The sequence below is a fragment of the Alligator sinensis genome, unplaced genomic scaffold, assembly GCF_000455745.1.
Source record: "Alligator sinensis unplaced genomic scaffold, ASM45574v1 scaffold702_1, whole genome shotgun sequence".
NCBI classification, from domain to species: domain Eukaryota; kingdom Metazoa; phylum Chordata; order Crocodylia; family Alligatoridae; genus Alligator; species Alligator sinensis.
In genome coordinates this window covers 606,052-627,345 of record NW_005842567.1, presented here as the reverse complement: position 1 = coordinate 627,345, position 21,294 = coordinate 606,052, and the positions used below count along the sequence as shown (strand labels likewise).

At 41.4% G+C, this 21,294-nt stretch overlaps 1 protein-coding gene and 1 long non-coding RNA gene across 2 annotated transcripts in view; one reads left to right on the top strand and one right to left on the bottom strand.

The window, feature by feature from the left end:
• DDX10 (DEAD-box helicase 10) overlaps positions 1 to 21,294 on the top strand; it is a 356,705-nt gene that overhangs the window by 208,832 nt on the left and 126,579 nt on the right. The gene's annotated exons all lie outside the window — the stretch shown is intronic.
• On the bottom strand, positions 3,146 to 15,295 carry LOC112551699. Its single transcript, XR_003096005.1, has 3 exons — positions 15,211 to 15,295; positions 8,494 to 8,553; positions 3,146 to 4,779 (listed from the first exon to the last, which is right to left on the bottom strand). It is a non-coding gene; the product is annotated as an uncharacterized LOC112551699 (long non-coding RNA).

Below are 21,294 nucleotides of genomic sequence, written 5' to 3'. Positions count from 1 at the left end.
CTCGGCCCCCAGCCGCAACCCAGGGTCAGGGCTGGAGTCAGAGCCATATCAGGTGTCTGTCTCCTTACTGCCTTGTAGTTGAATCCAAGACTGGTGGCTTTTTTTCTTCATGTTATATGGGGAAAAAAGCCTTGTTTTGGATTTGAATGATACACAGTAATCCTCTGATAAATGCTTAGACACTTTCAGCAAATGCAGACCACCTTTGCTAGTGCATGTTTCCCAGCAAATGTAGTTACTTCACTGGATTTTTAAATGAAATAACTCAAAAAACTCACTAGTGTTGTAGAAGGTTGCCATGCTTTTTAGGAATTTTTTTCATGTTTCATATCTCATCTCTGAAGTTCAGATTTTGGTTTAGACCAGCTCTGTCCAGCTGGCAGCCCACAGGGTGCATGTGGCCCCAAAGGGATTGAGCTGTGACCCCCCCCCCCAATGTGCCTGGTCCACACCCCACTGCTCCTGCTGCTGGAGTCTTCAGACACTCTCCATCCTTTAGTTTCTGCTTCTTGTCCCACCTCTGGGAATGGGGCAGTGTGGAGCAGCCAGAAGAGGCCTGTTGCTGGGGGACTCCACACAGCTCGGGTACAGCAGAGGTGCCTGCTATGGGGTTTGGGGATGCAGTGCAGCAGGGGCCATGGAGGCAGGTGAGGGTGCTGGCATAGTGTGTGTGTATGTGTGTGTGTGTGTGTGTGTGTGGTGGTGGAGCATGGTGCCATGGGGCAGGGTGCCTGTACAGCGTGGTACTATGCATGGCTTGTGCAACATGTGGGTTGGGGACATGCTGCCTGCATAGCAAGTGGCCAGAGGAGCTGCAGTTCCACTCCAGAAATTGGACAGTCCTGATATAGAAAATTGGGGAATGAGTCTAATCTTAGTCTTTATCAGTGCTTTCTCCATTTTTTTGCTTTCTGCAGATCACCTCGTGTAGAAAGATCCTATTGTGTGCTCCCCCCATTCAATGTTTTAAAAATGTACTTATTTTTTAATCTAAAATGTTTTTGGTGAACTTTTGAGTAGCTCTACTCAGTGTGCAGTTTCTTTTAAAAAATCTCTGTCCCTAGTGGATAATAGAGTCATTGGAAAGGGGTCCATTTCACTGTTTTTAGAACCCCTTTTGAACGTTGTTGAATAAGCACAGGTTTTTAGTAAGTTTAAACCCTGTCCAGGTATTGTCCAGACTAGAATGAGCCAAATATTTCAGGAGATAAGTGTGTTAACACTAGGGGGAGATTTGCCTAATATCTTTACTATCCTTATTATAAGCTTTCTCCTTTGTGTACTCCAAATTTTGCTATATTTCTCCCCCTCAAGAATGCTATGGATAAAAGAAAAATTCAGAAAAGTTGCATTAGTTTATTCTTCTCACAGTGTTGGAAGCAAGTATCTCTCTTCCCCCCCCTCCCCCCCCCACACACACACCCCTGAGGTATTTCAGTAGGAGAGGAAGTAGTTTTGAGCACATTACAAATACCCTATTCCCTCCTTCCCTTCCCTTTTGCTTCTTCATGTGTTAAACAATAATTGCTATAAGGGCTAAAAGTGAAAATACCAGGTCTTGGACCTGGTATGACAGTTTCTATGTAAAGAAATGACCTTGAAAATGTTATGAAGAGTTTGCTTGCCTTAGCCAGTCTACTCAGAAAATTTCTGAGTAATTTAATAAAAAATATAGAAGACCGTAAGACTGTCCAGTTGGATTTAATTACCTTGAAGTACAGAAAGAAATAATGGTGATTAATTGTTTGGATCACTGTATAGGGAGGAATAAAACATTCCTGCAGAGAAGTCATGTATTGCATGGATAGTTAGCCTGGCAATTGCCATCAGACAAGAGCACCCTGTCTGTTTCTCAGAAGAGAAGATCTGGTATGGGAAATGCTGAGAACCATTTGATTACAGAATAGATAGGGCTCTGAAACGGGATACTGGGATTCAGCTCATAGCTCAGCCAGGGGCTGTCTGTGTGACTGGGCAAGTGAATTAATCTGGCTTGCTTCACTTTTCCATATGCTAAAAAGCCCTTCAATATGTGATAGGATAAGGTTAAAGGTTAAGGTTGAAGTCCATATTGACACCCTGAGGTCTGTGGTGATGAGGACTGCACAAGTTGCTAGATAAGTAGTAGACATACTGCATATAGGTTAAAAAACGTATGCATTGCATTGGGATCTAAAACATATCTACTAAGGAACAATAAATGGATTTTGTAAGCTTCTTGTTTACAGCTGGTGTTAAAAAAACATCCAAGGATGCATTTGGAAAAAGAAATAATAGACTGTAACACAGATTATATTACATGATGATGAACATGCCTTCATTGAGAAAGGAGTGCTTAGTTTTGGTCATTTTACTTTAATTCATACTGAAAAGATCCAGTGAAAGGTGAAATTATTGGGAAACTTGTTTGTGATGGTAAAATTTAAAATTACTTAACTTTGAAGAAGTTACTTGTCTTGACTGATGGATATATGAACGACATAATAATACAAGAAACAATGCATCAATCCTTGATTTTTTTTTTTATTTTTTTTTTACCACTTTCCTATAAAATCAGAAAGAAGGGCTGTAGTGATATTGATAGGTACATTTATAACAGAATAAAATACTTTTTTGCATAGTTTATTGTGGGTCATAGCTGCAGGCCAGGGTCCAGTTGTGTAGCTTGAGTTTATATTCAGTAACACTGGTTCTGATGGTGGCTAAGAGAGGAGTGGCAAGATCAGATAAACAGGTTGGCTAATTGCTGGAAAAGGAATTTCTTTCCCTTATATACAGCATTGCACAGTGAATGAATTGGATTATTTTGCGTCCTGTGAAGCATCTGTAAATGGTTGCAGGTAGGATATTAGACTTCAAAACTCAGATCTATTTGCATAATTTAAGTTTTCCTTTTTAAAATGCAGCAGTAAGAGACTGTATTAGGTCACAGAGGACTGTTTGTTTTGAAAATGCTTTGTTTTTTTAGATGTTAGGCCTTAGACCCACCAGAGGGACCTGCTCCTGAGCTTTTGTGAATTTTTACTGACTGGTACAAAAGCAAATTGGAATGAATAAGAAGCAAAGCAGGTTACTTGTACAGGACCTAGCCATCTTGCATTCACTGAGATTCATACAAATGTACAGTGCTTATAGAAATTGTTTGTTGTTAAAGACCATTTTTAAGAACAGTAATACGATGCTTTTTGTAAATGTTATAATAAAAAAGGCTAATGCAGCTATGGCCTGATGCAGCAAAACACTTGAGTTTGAGTATGTGAAGGGCTCTTAATGTATGCTAGTAATTTATTTTATTTCAGTGGGCCTGCACCCTGGTTGAAGTGCATGGATGGGAGTGGGTCCAAAACATTTTTCCCAGGGGTGTACCTGTACTGAAGTTAAGTATGAAGGGATTGAGGTCGGGAATGATCGGAGCGTTTAGGACTGAAACCAAAGAATTTAGCTGGACTGGGAAGAGGAAGGGTGATGAGCAGAAAAGAGAGTAATAATCAATAAAAGAGAAAAAAAAAAAAAAAAAAGGAGTGTCACTTAACTTAAGAGTGAAAGGGTTTAACTGAGGACTTATTGCCCCCTCCCTCTCAGTTGGAAGTTGGATGAACTGCCATTTAAGCTGTGTGAGATCTTCCATGTCCCTTAAAGGTCTTTTAAAGGGTTTCTGGCAAAAAGGCTGTTATGGTTGATGTTTCCATGTGAAAAACAAGCAAAGAAAATATTTGGAGGTGAGGGGGATATAGAGGTTGTTTGTATGTGCCATAAAGGAACATTAAAGAGCCTTAACAGCATTTGCCTTGGCATGCTCACCTTTGAGGAAAATTGTAATAGCTGATGCTTGAATGGAGAGGCCTATGATTTCTGTTTACTGTACAATATAATCATTGGCTGCTGTTCATTTAATCTATTGTCTGTGTACTAGAGCAGAAAGGAGGGCACATGCTTCTTAATTATGAATAAATAAAAAAAGGTTACATTATAGCATTTAGCTCGTGTTATTTATTGCTCTAGGGGGAATCATAGAAAATTAAGGTTGGAAGGGACTTCAGGAGGTCATCTGGTCCATTCCCCATCCCCAAGTAGATCATCCCAGCCGAGGCTTTGTCTAGTCGGGTCCTAAAAACCCCCAAGGATGGAGGTTCCACCACCTCTCTGGGTAACCTGTTCCAGTGTTTTACTACCCTCCTTACGAGAGAGTTTTTCCTAAGGTAGCATTGTAAATGGACACAAGTCAGCAATATGGGACATGGCTTGCATTTGTCTGCGAGGGCATTTGTTGTCATTGCGAAGGCCCCATTGGCACAGGTTTGAGGCACAGTGACCCTGTCCAGTTCGAAAATGGTTGAGAAGTGCCCAATAACGGCGTGACCAGTTAAATCCTGGTTGACTGATGGTAGGGTCAGAGGTGATGTGGTGATTGATTGGTGCTTGTGCTGGCCATTTTTCATGCCATTGAGTAAGTAAGGAAAAGTCAAAGGGTTTTAAAAAGGGTGTCTTGAGGGGAACTGAGCTATTGGTGGGTGGAATGTGTCCCAGTGCACTGGCAGCGTGGGATTATCCTGGAGTCTGACTGCTAAATTGACTTTGGCATTTGTGCAGCAGAGTTGAGGGGGAGCAATGTTACTGAATACTGGTAACCATGGGAGCGGAGTGGGGCGCAGTGTGTTATGAAACCAGACTAAAGGTGATCAGGTGTTTGGCCTAGCGAAATGACGGTAGAGAAAGAGGTGTGATCAATCTCTTCAAATTCCCTGGTGTTTCAAGGGAAGCATGTTTCAGCTGAAGAACCTGTTGATATAAAAACAAGTGGATATGAATTGTCCATGAATAAATGTATGCTGGAACATAAAAGAAGAGAGTTTTTTTGTGAGTGGGGTTAAATGATGTGATTGTTGTGATAGTGAGGGATTGCACTTGATTGCCTGGCACATCCCTCCCAGGCCTATGAATTGGAACGCGCTGAAGTAAGCTGGAATCTTTCCGTTGGCTTTGGTTCAGACTTTAAGGCCCGAAAACTACTGCAAGCAAACACACTGACTCTGAGTAGTATGTAAATAAAACTAAGAGCACAATTTGCACTTGGCTCAAGGAATTGGGTCTCTGAGGTTCAGATTTCTCTTAAGCCATTTATGCCATGCACTTGTGCTGTTTAAAGTGTCCTGTGGATGTATGCTTTGAGGGAAAACATGCATCCACATGTGCATTCTCCAGTGAGAGGATAAAAAGGGACAGTTGTACAAGTTGCGAAGCGTCATTAGTACCAGTGGGTCTTGAAGCTGCCCATTGGCTATCAGATCAAGATCCATACTACTTTTACTCTGATCAAATGTTAAGTGCCTGATAACTGAAAAGGGTAATATATAATCTTAACTTCCTTGTTAAGATTATATATTTTTTTATCTAGATTGACTGTTGTAATTCTTACATTTGTGGACAAAAATCAGTGCATGCCATTTGTAGGGGTGTAGGTTGTAGCCGTGTTTGTCTAAGGACATAGGCAGACAAGGTTCCTTGGGTGAATCTGATATCTTTTATTAGACCAACCCAAATAGTTGGAGAGTAGTTATTAAGCGAGCTTTCGGGTTCAAAAACCGTTCGCCAGGCTAAGGAAGTTTCAGCAGTTGGTGTGTGCTCTTCGTGTAATAAAAGATATCAGATTCACCCAAGGAACCTTGTCTGCCATTTGTATGTACTTGTATGTATACATAGCGTGGTCATATTTCATGCATGATGGAGACATTTAGTCATCTCTCCATTGAAGTACTACTTCTGTATATTGATCAGAAAATTTCTTCCAGTTGACTACAAAAAATATAAAAGCAAACAATTTCAGTGTGTTGTGTTAGGGTGTCAGGTATGCAGCTTCCATTGATTCTACATATCAGTAATCCAGATTACTTTTTTTTTACTGCTTTGAGGATTTAGAGATCAGAGTCATGGCAGTTGTCACTTAAAGTCCAGTTGATCTCTGTTCTAACTCCATTGAAAAAAGGTAAAGGCATCTAATGATAAATTTCTCTCTGTATGTGTTGAGAGCTTAATCCAAAGGTTTGTGAATTCAGTGGAAGTTCTCCTATTGACTTCTTTGGGCTCAGAATCAGGCTCTTAGGGAGTTGTACTGAAGTCAACACCATGAAGAATGTTATTAATATGATTGTATATTTTAGTGACCATAATTGAACACCTTTTTCTTATTAAAAAGCTATTTGTAACAGACAGTATATATATATATGTTTAAGCCAGATTGCCTGTTGTCATTGCTTAGTCAAATTAAAATCCTTCAACTTTTTTTTTCCTATCTATAAGACACATTTGGTAAGGTGGATAAAATCTTCCCCTTTCAAATGATGAAATGAAGACTGAAAGGGAAGGATGTCATCTTTTGCTTGAGAATTTGGGTTTTAACTTGTCATTTATTAGTTGCATTCTTAATTGGCTTATTATATCTCCATATTTACCCTTTTCATTTATCAGTTTCTACTGTCTGCTTCCCCTTTTTTCTTTACTTACAACTGCAGCTTTTTAAAGGTTCATTTAATGTATGTACAGGGCTTTGAAGCATTGGACTTGAAGACAATCATTTTGTTCTTTTCCTGACTGTGTCAGGGCACTGATGGTGCCTGACACTTTAAAGTTAGTCAGCAAGCCCAGGCCTCATTAGAGCAGCCTGCTACTTGGGAGGCAGGCAAATGGTGCCAATAAAAAACCTTATGCTACTGCAGGGCAGGAAGCTGCCTAAGGAGCCTGGGCTGGGTTAGGGCTCCAGCTCAGGCAGAGGGCTGCCGTCTAGGAGTTACATCAGGGGAGCTGAAGGAGTCGCAAAACACAGTTTGAGGCTTGCAGCTCCTGGAATAACTGGAGGGAAGGTTAGGAACTCTTGCGGATGGAGGAGATACCAGGGGATCCCCAGAGGGTCCCTAGCCTGGCTGGGATGGAGAAAGTGGAACCATGCGACCAGGACCCCAGAGAGTACCCCATGGGCCAGAGAGAATGGTGTCTGCCTGGCCAGGGCAGTGGGCCACCAGATGAATTAGACTAGGCCTACGGAGCTCAGTGGCCGGGGCATGAGTAGAGCAATGCCAGGAAAAAGGGGTACTGGGAGAGTGCGGAGGGTGAAGAATATGAGGCACTTGAGGCCCCAGAACCAATGTAAGGGTATATGGCTTTGAGAGTGAGGCCCAGAGAGAGTCAGAGGGCAGATGGCCAGGGAGGCATTGTACCACCTTGACTGGCCCAGGAGGGGCTAAAGGGCAAAGGTGCCCACCGCAAGGAGTAGGTCAGTGTCATAGAGGGCCTGGCGCCCTGACTGGCCAGAGAGCAGGGCCTGGCCTAGACAGGCAAAGGTCCCTAGAGTGGGGGACCACTGGTGAGAGGTGGGAGCCGGATCCATCTCAACTCATATGAAGGGGGTGAGTAGAGCCACCTGAAAGTTGAGATGCATGGGACTGGGCATATGGCTGAACAGGGGCCATGGTGAGCTTGAAGGAGAACTAGAGGCCAGAGAAGAGAAAAGTCTCCTAGATGAGAGAAGGTGTACACTGAGGGAAAACTGGAGAGAGCTCTAGGACAGGGCAGGCTGATCTGCCACTGGTCCTGGGTAAGATCTGAAACTGCACCCTGCCGGGGTTGGTTGGTGTGGTGGGACTGCCGGTGGTAGGGCAGCCCGCAGGAAATGCCACACAAATGACCCCCTGCCATACCGGCTTATTCTTCTTCACTTTTCCTATATGTCTGAGACTCTGAGGCTAGATTCAGCCCAAGGAGCTGCTCCATCTGGGAATTTTGCATGTGTGGCCAACAGCGGGGGAGGGGGGTGGGGTGGGGATCTGGTCCAGAGGAGGAGGGTAGGTACATTTTGACACCTTGCTCATAGAATAAGTCACTTTAACCCTCTGTGCTTCAATTTCCTTATCTGTAAAATGGGATTGTGTTGTTTGCATTCCTATAATGGTTTCTACCACAAGAACTCAGGGGAGATCAACAGCAGATAGGTAGAGCCCTTTTCTCCCCAGCACCACCTGGGGTGACAAGGAACAATGGTAATAAGCTGATGGAGAATAGGTTTAGGTTAGAGATCAGAAGGCAATATTTTATAGTTAGGGTAGCCAAAATCTGGAACCAACTTCCCAGGGAAGTGGTCCTCGCCCCAACCTTGGGCAAATTCAAAAGGAGGTTGGATGATCACCTGTCTGGGGTCTTGTGATTCCAGCATTCATCCCTGCCTGTGGCAGGGGGTCAGGCTAAATGATCTGTTCAGCTCCCTCCTGACCCTAGCTACTATGAAACTATAAATTATGAAACTCAAAATAATTTACAAACATGTCCAATTAAAAATGAAGCTCAAAGCATGCAAATTGTTATGACATCAGTGAAGATTATTACTGAATTGTATGATTTTGCCTATCAGAGTGGTATTCTTTGCATATGTAATTTAATCAACAGCATGGAGTAGCTTTATGAGGTTTGGGTTTCATAGTGCAAAACCTTCTCTTAGCATCAGACCTTCTATTTTCTGAAAGTGTGATGTTCCATATCTTCTTTCCAAACTTGTTGTTCATTTGTCTGGGGGAAGAAAGGGAAGAAAAGAGCAATAAGGAAACAAAGCAGTTCTGTGATCTTAGGCAAGCAAATAATAAAGAATAATGAAGATACCTTTTTGAGAGTTCTTAAAATGTCTCTTCTCAAATGGGACAAAGAAGATAGTTTCCTGTTTACAAAGCACTTACTCATCATTTTGTCTGAAATCCCTTCTTCTCTGTATTTCGGGTTTCTTTCTGTCATTTAATTTTTTTGGACAGAGCCCCAGATGTGATGTTGGCTGTGCTATTAAAAAACATAGGAAGTACAGTGTGTCTTCAAAGTTTTGACTAGATCAGAAGCCCTGAGGACAGCTGAAATCCCACTAGCCACTACAATTTTGACATGATGATAAATCTCCCAGTCTATTGCAATCTTTCTGCAATTTTGAGCAGGAGCAGTTGTTATAGTGGTGAGTATTTTGTTTGGAAGTAGATTTTTGTAGCTCTATTTCTCAAAGCAAACTCCTTTCCTTTTTTGCTTTGTAAAGAAAACTATGGTAACTAATGTAATGCTGTTTTCTGTTAGGCTGGTTTTTAATAGGGACTTCCAAATATATTTTTTTCCTCTGAACCATCTTTGCACTTGTGATTAATTGTGGATGCAAATGCCACAATTTATGGCAGGTGTATGTCTACCTGATTGGTAAACCATATCAGTCAGATTTCTTATATAAGCATTAGCATCCACAGTGTATTCTTGAGCACAGAATTAAACCTTCAGAATCAGGTCTTTCTTGTATACATGTGAAAGGAAAACCTTTCTTCTTAAAAAGAAGCTAATTGCACAGTGGCAGCCTGTTTCTTTATTTCTTTTCTATTTTTCTGCTAGAGTAAACATATTTTTCAAACAAAGGTTAATCATACAAAAAGCTTAATCATACAAATCATTCAATTTTATCCTTTGGTTGGACATTATTGGGTTTTTGTAGTCCTGTTTTTTCATATAAATAGTTTTCTAATTATAAAGCAAATATTGAAAAATTAAAAACATTAATATGTGCTTATGTTCAGAAAGATAGTGACTGAAATGGCTCCTTCTTGCTTGACTTTGTTGATTTGTATGTCTGAACTGATTTTTTGCTGTATTTAATTTATTCCGGTTAATTCTATAGAACAAACTCATCATAAGGGAGGGAGACAGATTCTGTGCTGGCTGTTGATTATGTGTGAGCTGGGAGAGAAAAACCTAGATGTTTAGAACCCAAGTTGTTTGCAGTCCTGGCAGTTTAAAGAAAACCCTGATTTTTCTTGTATGTTTTACGAACTTGATAGAACACTTTTAACAGTCAGTAAACATAGGACTTCACAATGCCATTTATGAAACCAATTTAAAGAGCACAGGTTCACTTAAAAACCTGTCATAAGGGTAAAACAAGCTTTTGAACATGATGATGCTGAATAGTCAAGACGAGGAAGCAAGAATTACTGAACAGCATTCCTGTTTCAATTTTGTGCACCATAGACAGTTGACTATAAGAGTCTCCTTATACAAATTTGATTAGCACAATGCTGAAGAAGAAGAAAAAAATGAGAAAATTATTTTGTCCTGCTGCTTGTATTGACTCAGAAGGATGCATTGCAAATGATGATATAACTCATTGATGCAAAAAAATGATTAGGTGTAAGCCTTGGCCACCTCCTTAAGAAAGTTAAATTTTAGATCATTACTTCTGGTGTTTACCTCTAAATGTGTAGGTATGAATTATGTCATCAGTATGCAAAAGGAGAGGTACAGGAATAAGAGTGTAATCACTTTTGAAGAACATAGCAGTCAAAGCCCTGGTCAAAACTAAACTAATTCTGGAACATCAGGTGGAATCAGGAAAGAACCAAGGATAAGCATGGAGTCCTGGCAGGCGAGGAACCTACAGCCTACAGTAAATTTAGTGTCGCCCAGTGTTTAGGTCTAAATATGAACATTTCACTCATATTACATTAGGAATTTGCCTATTGTGTACCAGTTTTTAAGAAGGATAGGGGAAGCCTGAGAGCAACTGTAATGAAATTAAAGTGGTCTCTCATTGAAGAAATATAAAAGGGTCTTATGTAAATCTGAATGGCTTATTCAGATTTAAAGAGAGCTACTCTAAAGGAAGGAAGGGAGAATTTGCTATTGAAATTGGTATTTACAAATGAAGTAGCTGAAGGAAATCCTTTATCTTGAGCTAAGCTATTCTTAATAAGTGAAAATAAACCCTGTATTTTGGATATGCTACAGGTAAGCTGTTGGGCAAAATAAGAGTCATCTTGCAATATTACAGAAAGGAGAGAGATTAAAAAACATGAGAACTTTCTGAAATAAGCTCCCAGGATTTTGTTTGCTACAACTGAAGACACAGGTTTATTATTCTCCTACCCATGTATACAGATTGTTTTTGCCTTCTGGTTTGTGAATTATGATGGGAGGGAGGTGGGCAACCTTTCTACCAGGCATGTCATAAATTAACTTAGCACCTTCCCTAAGTGCCACTCCAATCCTCTTCCTCTGTCAGATCTGCTGCTCTGCTTTCTGTTTCCTGTCCTGTGCTCACTGCCTGATTTGCTGCTCTTTTTTCTGCTTCCTACCTTATCTGTTTGTGCTGTCTGTCCCCTCCCTGTCTGCCACATGCCACACAAAACTCTCCATGTACCCACATACCACAGGTTGGTCACTCCTGAATTCATAGATTCACAGAAGTTTGGGGCTGGAAGGGACCTCGTGCGATCATCGGGTCCAGCCCCCCTGCTCTGGGCAGGAAAGATTGCTGGGGTCAAATAACACCAGCAAGATGCACGTCCAGTCTCTTTTTGAAGATCTCCAGGATCCCCACTGGGAGTCTATTCCAGAGTCTGGTCACATGAACCATGAGGAAGTTTTTCCTTATATCCACTCTGAAACCCTCTTCTAGGAATTTATGACCGTTGCTCCTGGTTTTCCCCTAGGGTGCTTTGGTGAATAGTTGTTCGCCTAGCCCCTTATGCTCTCCCTTGATATATTTGGAAGCTGCCACCAAATCCCCCCGAAGTCTTCTCTTTTCTAGGTTGAACAGTTGCATATATGTCAGCCTTTCTTTGTATAACTTGCTCTTTAGGCCTCTCATCATATGAGTGGTTCTTTGGACTCTCTCAAGCTTAGGAAGCATGTCCTATGATACGTTTCTGTTTCCTTTCTTCAGCTAAGAAACGCGTATGAAGATATTTAGGAGTCTGGATTTTATAATATTTGTTGCAAAGGTGAAGAAAAACATCTTGGAAAATATTAAAAATATAACAAATAATAGTAAAGGGAAGTTTTGTAGTAATGAATCTACATTAAAAGTTAGAAATTGTAGAAAATGGATAAGAGAAGCAAAGGCCACCAAGGAGAACCTTTTGACTAGCAGAGTAAATGACAAAGAATAATATTTCATATAAATTAGGATTGAAGCTATCCTAACAATTATAATATTTTATTATTTGGTTAGAGTGATTGAACTACCAATATGGAAAAAAGTGCAGATGTACTTGTACACTTGAGAAAGAGCCAGATAATATCGCTGTTTCATTGTGAAATATTTTCCATTTCAAGGTAGTAAACACTAGCTACAAAAACTAGACTTCTAATTTGGAAGAGCAAGATAACTTGGATCCAGCTCGGGGTGGGGGAGGCACGGGGAAACTGTCTGAACACCTCTCTGGTTCATTAATGTTTATCTTGGAGCAGTGCAGAAGTTATGAGAAGGCTGATGCACTAATATATAAATGAGTAAATGGGGTGACTTTTGGGTAGTTGTAGGTCTGTCAGCCTTGCATCAATCCCAGTCAAAATAATAGATGTGTGTTAATGGGGCTGGACTAAAGCAGAATAATATAAAATGCCATCAACATGGATTTAAGGAAGATAAACCCTGTAAAACTAACTTTTAATCTTTTTTTTGAGAAGATTAAAGTTTGGTTGATAAAGGTAGTAGTGTCTCTGTGAGAGCCCTAAATCACTGTAAGGCTTTTGAATTGATAGCTCTTTTAATTAATTTAATAAAGTGGAATGGTACTAGTCTCTTAAAGTTAACTAGTAAGATCAGCATGGCATACATTAAATGGTTTAAAAATTGGATTAGACTTCCAAATGTGATTGTAAATTAAGATGTCCTGTTGAGTCACTGTTTGTACTGGGATTGCAGAGCGATCAGTTCCTGGTCCTTTGCTATTTAACACTTTTATGTCGGCAGTCTCTCATAGCTGAGGATGACTATCTTCTATGAGTGTTTTATCTCTGGGTCCAAAGATGGCTGCTGAGGCCAGTCTGGGATCTGTTGCAATTTGGACATGTCTTTCCATGTGGGGTGGGTGGCTTTGGATTTTTGATTTGGTCTGCAACACAGTTTCTGTTGCTCCTGCTTTTCTGCCTCCTGTTGTCATTGTAAGGTTTTGAAGTACTGAGATCCGTGCAGCAGACTCTTCCTCCATTTGGGATGGTTCTGAGAGAGAGTCTCCCACAATTTGATGTTGATGTTGCATTTTTTCAAGTTGGTCTTGAGTACATCCTTAAAGCGCTTTATGTGCCCTCCTCTGGAGCATACGCCTTGACTGAGCTAGGAGAATAACACTTGCTTCAGGAGTTTCGAGTCAGACATCTGGATAACATGGCTGGCCTAGCAAAGTTAATGTCAGATGATCATCACCTTGATGCTCATGGTGTTTGCTTGTAAGAGGATGCTAATGTTGTTTGGGTCGGTCTTCCTACTGGATTCAAAGGATCTTTTGTAGTCAGTGTTGATGGTACTTATCCAACCACTTGAGAGATCTCCTGTACATTGTTCATGTCTCAGCTCCATACAGTAAGGTGGAGACTAGGAAGGTTTGATAAACCATGAGCTTGGTTTTGAATCTGGTGTAGTGACCTTGGAACACCCATTTCATCAGGCATCCAAAGGCTATACTTATACTTTTTAAGGGTTGTTGGATGTCTTCATCGATGACAGCCTTTTGTAAGAGATGGTTTCCAAGATATGGGAAATACTCAACATTCTCCAGAGTCTCACCGTGAATCTGAATTGCTGGAGCTGGGGACCACTCATTAAGAGTCTGTTGATGGAGGATCTTAGTCTTCTGAATGTTAAGTGTGAGTCCCATTTCTTGTACATGTCAGTAAAGACCTGGACAGTTGCCTGAAGGTCTGTTTCTGAGTGAGTATAGACTATAGCATCATCAGCGTACTCAATGATTTAAGTCAGGGTGGTCTAGGTTTTACCTCAGAGTCAGGTGAGATTAAACAGTTTACCATCTATTTGGTAGTTTAGCTCCACTCTTAACTGGAAGCTTGTTGATGGTCAGATGTAGCATCGCAGTAAGGAACATTGAGAACGATGTTGGAGCGATGATGCAGCCTCCCATCTTAATCTCAGAGGGTTCTGTGATAGATCCATTACTGAGAACCACCAATCACATATCACTATGGAGCAGGTGAAGAATGGTGATGAATTTTATTGGGTGTCCATACTACAGAAGGATCCTCCACAGTGTTTCTTGGTTGACAGAGTTAAAGGCTTTTGTGAGGTCAAAGAAGGCCATGTAGAGAGGTTTATGTTGTTCCTAGTATTTTTTTCTGCAGCTAGTGAACTGTGAAGATCATATCAGTTGTGCTTCTTGATGCCCTAAACCCACACTGAGATTCCGGGAGGAACTCTTCAGCCAGTGAAAGGGAATAGTTTAGGAAGGAATGTGTGTAACGTGGACTCACCATTACAAACTCCCTGTTTCACCAGTAAAATGGTCACAAGACATCATGGCAACACCTGCAGTCTAAGCATTGGCACTTGATTGACTATGTTAGGGGTTTTCGACCTTTTTGGATCAGTGTAGCCCTGGTGGCCAGATGCGGAGCAGTGTACCTGCAGCTGCTGGACACAGAATGGGGGAAGCACCTGAATGCAGAGCGACGGCAGCCACTGCGTGCAAGCTTCTTCCGTCTCCCATGTCCAGCCGGGTAGGCGGCAGCTGCACAGCAGCATGGGATGGTGCATGGCAGTGCTCCATCCTCACTTACCCCCTAGAGCCTTCTTAAGTACCCCCAGGGGTACACATACACCTGGTTGACAACCCCTGAACTATGTCACTGTCCATGCCCAGAATCGCAGAAATGTTTGTATTACCTGAGCTATGCTAGGAGCTGATGATTCCTGGACCAATTGCATTCATCTGCTTGGTTATGTCATTCAAACTGGCTCCCAAATGACAGCTGCAGCAGAAGCAATGTCTATGGGAGATCAACATCAAAGGATTCAAGGATCCAGTCAAGCAAGGCCTCTTTTACCAGTGCCTCAATGAAAAACTGGAGAATTCTAATCAACAACAATGGAAAAATGTCATAGTGCTTGGGATACCTTCAAGTCCACTGTCATCATCACCTGTGAAGAGACGTTTGGTTTCTCTACCAAGAAACATCAAGACTGGTTTGATGAGAATGACTTGGAGATCCAAGAGTTGATCGGTTGCAAGTTCAAGTTCTCTTGTGCTTGTCAGAATAGCATCAGTTCCAAGCAAAAGAAACTGAATCGCTGTGAAGGAGTGAGAGAGAGTAAACAGACCCCCCAGGGTGCCTTATGTGCCAGGCAGCTGAGACTAAGGGAGGAAAAGTGGCCGACAGTGACAGAGGGGGAAAATGAAAGTAAATGGAGCTTACAGCATGAGCAGATGGCGAGGCTGCAGCTGGAGACCAGAGAAAAGGAAAAGCAATCAGAGCAACACTTCCGGAGCAGCCTTTTGCCCCGGATTGGAGGAGGGAAGCTGCCAGGAGGTATTTCCGTTCCCAGAGAGGAGCAGAGAGGGTTGAATGCCTGCAAGCTGCTGAGAGAAGTGGCTGATTCCTGCAAGCAGATATTGCTGACCCTGCCAGAGAATGCTGCAGGAACGATCAAAAGGAGGAGGCACGCGGAGGCATGCCTACACAAGGATTTTGATAAGTACTGAAGCATAGTAGCTGCTGAGGATCCTGGAGGGAAGCAAGGAAGACCTCTTTTTCAGGTTAGAGTGTCCCTGGTGGGGCTATGCTGTGGTTGGAAGAGAGATCCTATTGGGAACTGTTTATGCTCACCAGTAGACCTGTGCGGATCTGTACTGAGCAGCATTAGATTGACTAGTTTCTTAGATATGAGAGAGTGATCCCCAGGTAAAGGGGACACAGACTGAATCTAAAGAGAGACTGAAACAGTTGTGTTTTGGGCTGTTTGAGCCCAGGCTAAGGCCATCCCTTGGATGGGGTGTGTCTCAGACTAAAACTATGGTCATCCAGGTGGCAGGCTACAGAGGGCTGAGCCTTAGACAGTTGAGCAGCATCAAAACCAGGCTGAAGAAAAACTTTGAATTCCATCTGGAGTGGCTAGGGTGGGGTAAAGGGGAGGTTTGGAGCCCCACAGAAGAAGACAGAGATCGAGACCTGAAGGATCACATTGGGGTATTGCCTCCTATTAACATTGTACCAATGAAGTTGTGGCAGGACAGAAAAAGTAAGATTAATCTCCTGGCAGACCAGGTGATTTGAGGTTGAAGTCCATTGTGTCATGGCCTGTAAGTAAATGAACTCTTGGCAGTGGCAGTAAGCCCTACAATACCTACACTTGTCACAATCATCAACAAGCCAAGGCAGAAGTCCAAAGGAAGACCTGTGATACGAAGAACAGGTGGTGGGAAGACAAGGTGAAGGAGAATCAACATCTTACTGACATCCATGATGTGTGGTTTTTTTCAGTGCCACCAAAGCCATCTATGGTCTGCACACTCAGGGACCAATCCCCTTGAGACCAAAGGATGGAGGAGACCTGTTCAAGGAAAGGGGAGCCATCAACGCCCATTGGAAAGAGCGTTTTGAAGACTTTCTCAATCAAGACTTGTTAATGAGAGTGCCCTAAACTCCATCCCGCAACATCCAGTCAGACACAATCTGGGAATCCCTCTGATCCTCAACGGGTGAGAAAATCCATCGAGCAGATGAAGAATGAAAAGGCGTCTGGAGCAGATGGAATCTCTGCTCAAATCTTAAATCTAAAAGCAGGGAGGAGAGGAGCTCACATCACAGTTTTACACCCTCATCATAAAGATCTGGAATGATGGGGAAATCTCAGATGACCTTAGGGCTGCCATGATTATGACAGTCTTCAAGAAGGGAAATGGGTCTGACTGGAGGGATCACCTTGCTGTCCACTACAGGAAAAAACATTAACACTTTTGTTAATGACCTGGAAGAAAACATAAGTGACTGAAAAAGGGTGGGATTTAGAATGCACAGTCCTGTGTCAGTACTGTTTCTGAAAACAAGGAATATTGTATAAGATTAGGGAGGTTTAATATTTGGTACTCATGACTGCTAATGGAGTATTATGTCATGTTCTGATATCCACAGTTCTAGAAGGTGTTGATGGTGAATTGGAGAGTTCATAGAAAAGCTGACCTTTAATTGGAAAATGTTTCTTATTAAAGACTCAGTTCAATGTGTTATTAAAGGCAAGGTTACTAGTAAATTTGATCAGAACTTTATAGGCTGACCAAGTTATTACAGAAATTTTCTGATAGAAGGCTCTACAGTCTAATGATAGCGTTATAACATGATCCAAATGGTGGATGGAAGCTTAAGCTGGACAAATTCAGGCTAGTTAAAAGGGGGAAGAACTCTTTTAACAGACTATTGGAATAGCTTCCCAAGGGTGGCTTCTCCATCACTGGAAAGTTTTACATCAAAATTAAATGCTTTTTTATAAGATATGGTCTAGCTCAAACAGGACTTAAATATAGGAAAGTCCTGTGGCCTGTTTTACGTAGAAGAAAAAGAAAGTTAGCTGTGTTAGTGTGAAGACAGTCAGAGGGCAGGGTAGATGTGTGCACCTTTATAGACTAAATAATATTGATTAATTGATTGATCAGTCTCTGTCTGTCTGTCACAAGCTTTTGTTGGCTGAAGCTGACTTCATCAGATACTGTGAAAGGACATGCAGAATATAAGGAGAGAGAAATTAGAATACAAAAGACAAGGTGGAAAGCGAGGGATAGGGATGGGAGGGAGAAAAGTGATAGGAGACAAGCAAACAAGGATGAAACCCATAGGAACAAGGTGGTCTCAGAAGCTAATCCAGGCAATGAGGTAAGACTCTGTAGTTCCTGTTTAAACCATCCTTAACACAGTCTTGTTTGTGGATGATTTCTTGTTTTATAATTTACTGTACAAACTGGTTTTTAATTTTTTTCTGCCTGAGAACAGCAATCCTGACATCAGTGACGAAGTGTCTTGGGAGGCTGAAGTGTTCTGCCACAGGCTTTCTTTTGTGACTTTCTGCAGTTGATGTCAGATTGGTGTTCATGCATTCTTACACATAGAGGTCACCCTGTTTTCCTCATGTAGACTGCAGATGGGCATTGTAAGCAGGTGATGGCATATATGATGTTGATAGAGTTGCAGCTGAATGAACTTTGGATGTCGTACTCTTGCTATTAGTTCCAGCGATGATGTGGTCTATATTGAAGTGGAGACATAGAAGGCATTTGGGTCCATTGCATGGCCTGGTGCCTCAATGAGGTTAGGAGTTTGTCTATCTGTTCTCTATTGCTCAGACTAGATCAGTTGCACCCAACCTTTTCGGATGGCCAGGGGACGGAGACGGACATGAACAGAATGGCCCTGATCCACTGGACACGTGTTTTGGGGGGAGAGGGGGGGAAATTGACTTGTCTTAGGGAAGAACAGAGAGCGGTAGTTAACTAACTATGTTAGTCTTAAGTCAGTCAGGGTAGAGATGTACCTTATAGACTTAACTAAAACAGAGATACATAAGCTTTCATGAGCAAGAGCTCAGTTCATCGGATGCTATGAAAGAACATGCACAGTGCAGTCTGTCAAATCAAGAGAGTGATTTGAATATAAAAGACATGGAAGGGAGGAGAGGAAGTAATGCTGGGAGAGGCAAACAGATAAAACAGTTAGGTAGAAATACAGGTGGAGAAAAAGCATAATTGACTTTACCAGCTCGTATGAAAAAAAGTTTTTTGATTTTTAATCAAATTAGGGTGCTCTGCAACTTTGACTGGCAATCTCATGTTGCTGTGTTATGAAGTTACGGTGTATAGAGATTAGCAATAAAAAAAAAAAGCCAAGTTCAATAATAGGAATCTACTTTTATATCTTCCTTTTGAATTGGAAATTTGCAAAATTAAGGAAATGTGGAGCTGTATCAGCTATGAATCTAGCTAGTTGGCCAGTAGTATGGGTAATGAAGTATTCATACCTTGAAACATAATCTTCTGTTTTCCTGCCACTAGTAAATTTGATTTTCGTCTCTGACTGATATGCTATTCTTGCAAGAAATGATTTATAGCATGATAGAATCAGTGGTAAAATTTTTCACTCTTAGTGTATATTACACATTATGAATTCTAAGAAAATCTTAACTTTTCTGTTGCTTATAAATATAATATAGTAAAAATCAGTGTTAGAGACCTTAGTGATTCATGAATCTCTAAAGCTGCAGACATATCTATAAAATGAGAATTTATTGACATGGTTATAAACTTGTATAAAATCATTTGATTATCATTGGCTAAATTAATCTTCATTCGGTTGCCTCTTACAGCTGTTTTACAATATATTGTCCATGCCTGTTCCCTATGTCCCCATTCTCCTTTCTCACATTTAAATTAGTAGAAAAGGTGGTTTTGTGATTGGGGAGAAAAGAGTTCAGTTTCTAGCTCTGACACCCAAGGCAAAGCATCATTTAATCCCTCTCCTTCCCATCCCTCTTATATTGTCTTCTGTTTGAAGAAGGGACTCTGTCGCTTTACGTTACAGTATCCTAGAACAGTGGGAAATAAAATCTCAGTTGTGCCCTCCATCTAAAACAAAATAAAGAATTCAGAAAAACTTGGGAACACATTGTCAAAATAGCAGAATTTACTTAAATGAAGGCTTTATGAAGGTGCTTGAAGTTAAGTACGCACATAAATGCTGCCCTAATTCCTGAATTGAGGCCTAAATTTATAAAGTACAATGTCAATTTCTTTCCTCTTTTGTTGATGGGGAATTGCTTCCTTACTTTCTCTTAAAGTAAAAGTGCATTTTTGTAAGGTCCTGATGGCATTGGTTCTTATACAAAGCTTCCCTACTGATTTTTCATTCCATTGTCTTTTCTCTTCAACTCCTGCATACTTCTGTCTCTGCTCCTATTAACTTTATCATCCTTTTGCGTCTCTACTGTTCTTTATAAACTATTTTATATATTATGTTGTCACCTGTCCGCCTCCTCCGCTGAGACATTATCTCAACCCTGTGCTTTTCCAACCCTGTCTGCATTATTCCGTTGTATCTCCTTTGAATATGAACTTGTTCCACTTTCTCTGGCCAGCATTAAGGCTGATTTCATTTCTTATATATGCAGTAATATTGCCTCTGAATTTTTAATCCTGTTAGTTTTTTAAACTTTTGCCCTGCTCTGAAATATAAACTTTGCTACATTCAAGTCCCTATTAATAACCCCAGCGTCCTTTAACCTTTTCATAGGTTACATTTTAAAAGGAACAGGTAGTTTTACCAGACAGTTAAGGATCTGTGCACACAAATAATTGAGAGATAAACTTACAGCGTATTAGCTCTTCCATAGTAAATGCGATGTAGCTAAACCCCAAAGAAGGTGGGCAGCTACCTCTCCTGTTGTAAGTGTAAGCATATGGATAGCTACTGTGGAATTGGATGTGTTTTTTATTCGGACACTAGCTTACCTCATGGTAACTTGTTCATGTGCCTGTCCCCTGAAAAAGCCACAGGTGACTGGCAAGATCAAGGATCATATAACATGGTTTGAAAATCGGCGTGGAGAAAGTAGAAAATTGAGTGCAAATTTTAAGAAATAAGTTCTACTTTTGAAAAAGCTTGGGGATTGATCAAGTCATGTTGCTAGAAAAGCAACAAATAGCATATAGCACTGCAGATCTCATAAGGGTGCCAAAGAGGGACTGGTAGTTTAAGTTACTTTAAAATTTTAATTTTAAAAACTATGTATTTGAGAATGGAGCATATTTCTGTTAGTTTCATGTTGCCAGAATCCTGGAACAAGCTGAGGCTACATAAATATGTTCAGATGATCTGGGAGAATTCTTCCAGGTTTTTCTCCTGTTAGAAAATCTTACTAGGAGGTGCCTGAACAGCTATTCAGATACATGGCTCTGAAGTGCATGGAGCTTACAGTACTGATGTTGCATATCCACGGGGACCCCCTGCACATATCTAAGCATGCTTTGCAGACTCCTCAGCCTGTCCACTGTGCACAGGGCAGCCCTGATTAGCTGACCCACATTGTTCAAAGTCAGCCTATATCTCCCTGCAGCACAGCGTGGGCATTGTGCCAGGTGCATTCTTTGTTTTCTGCTTGGCTAGAGCAGCAGAGACTAGACAGCAACATGTTGTCTCCTGGGAGAAGTGGGCGGGGGGGAGGAGGGAGGCCAGAAACAAAGCACCCTGGGATGCTAGGGTGCTTTGGCTTCTGTCAGAAGCAGATGTGTACAGACATTCATTCTCTGAGTAGAAACTGTCTCCTGATTTAACCCTGGTTGTTCCCAGGAAAAAGATCCTAAACATCTGTATACTTGTGGGTTTTTTTCTGGGAAAGCAGTGATTCTTCCAGGAGAAACTGAATGTGTACATGGCCTCAAGTTTTTATGATAAACATGGGCTACTGGTGCCTCCCAAGTCTGGGAGTGGCACCAGATCACTGACGGAGGGGACGGTGGG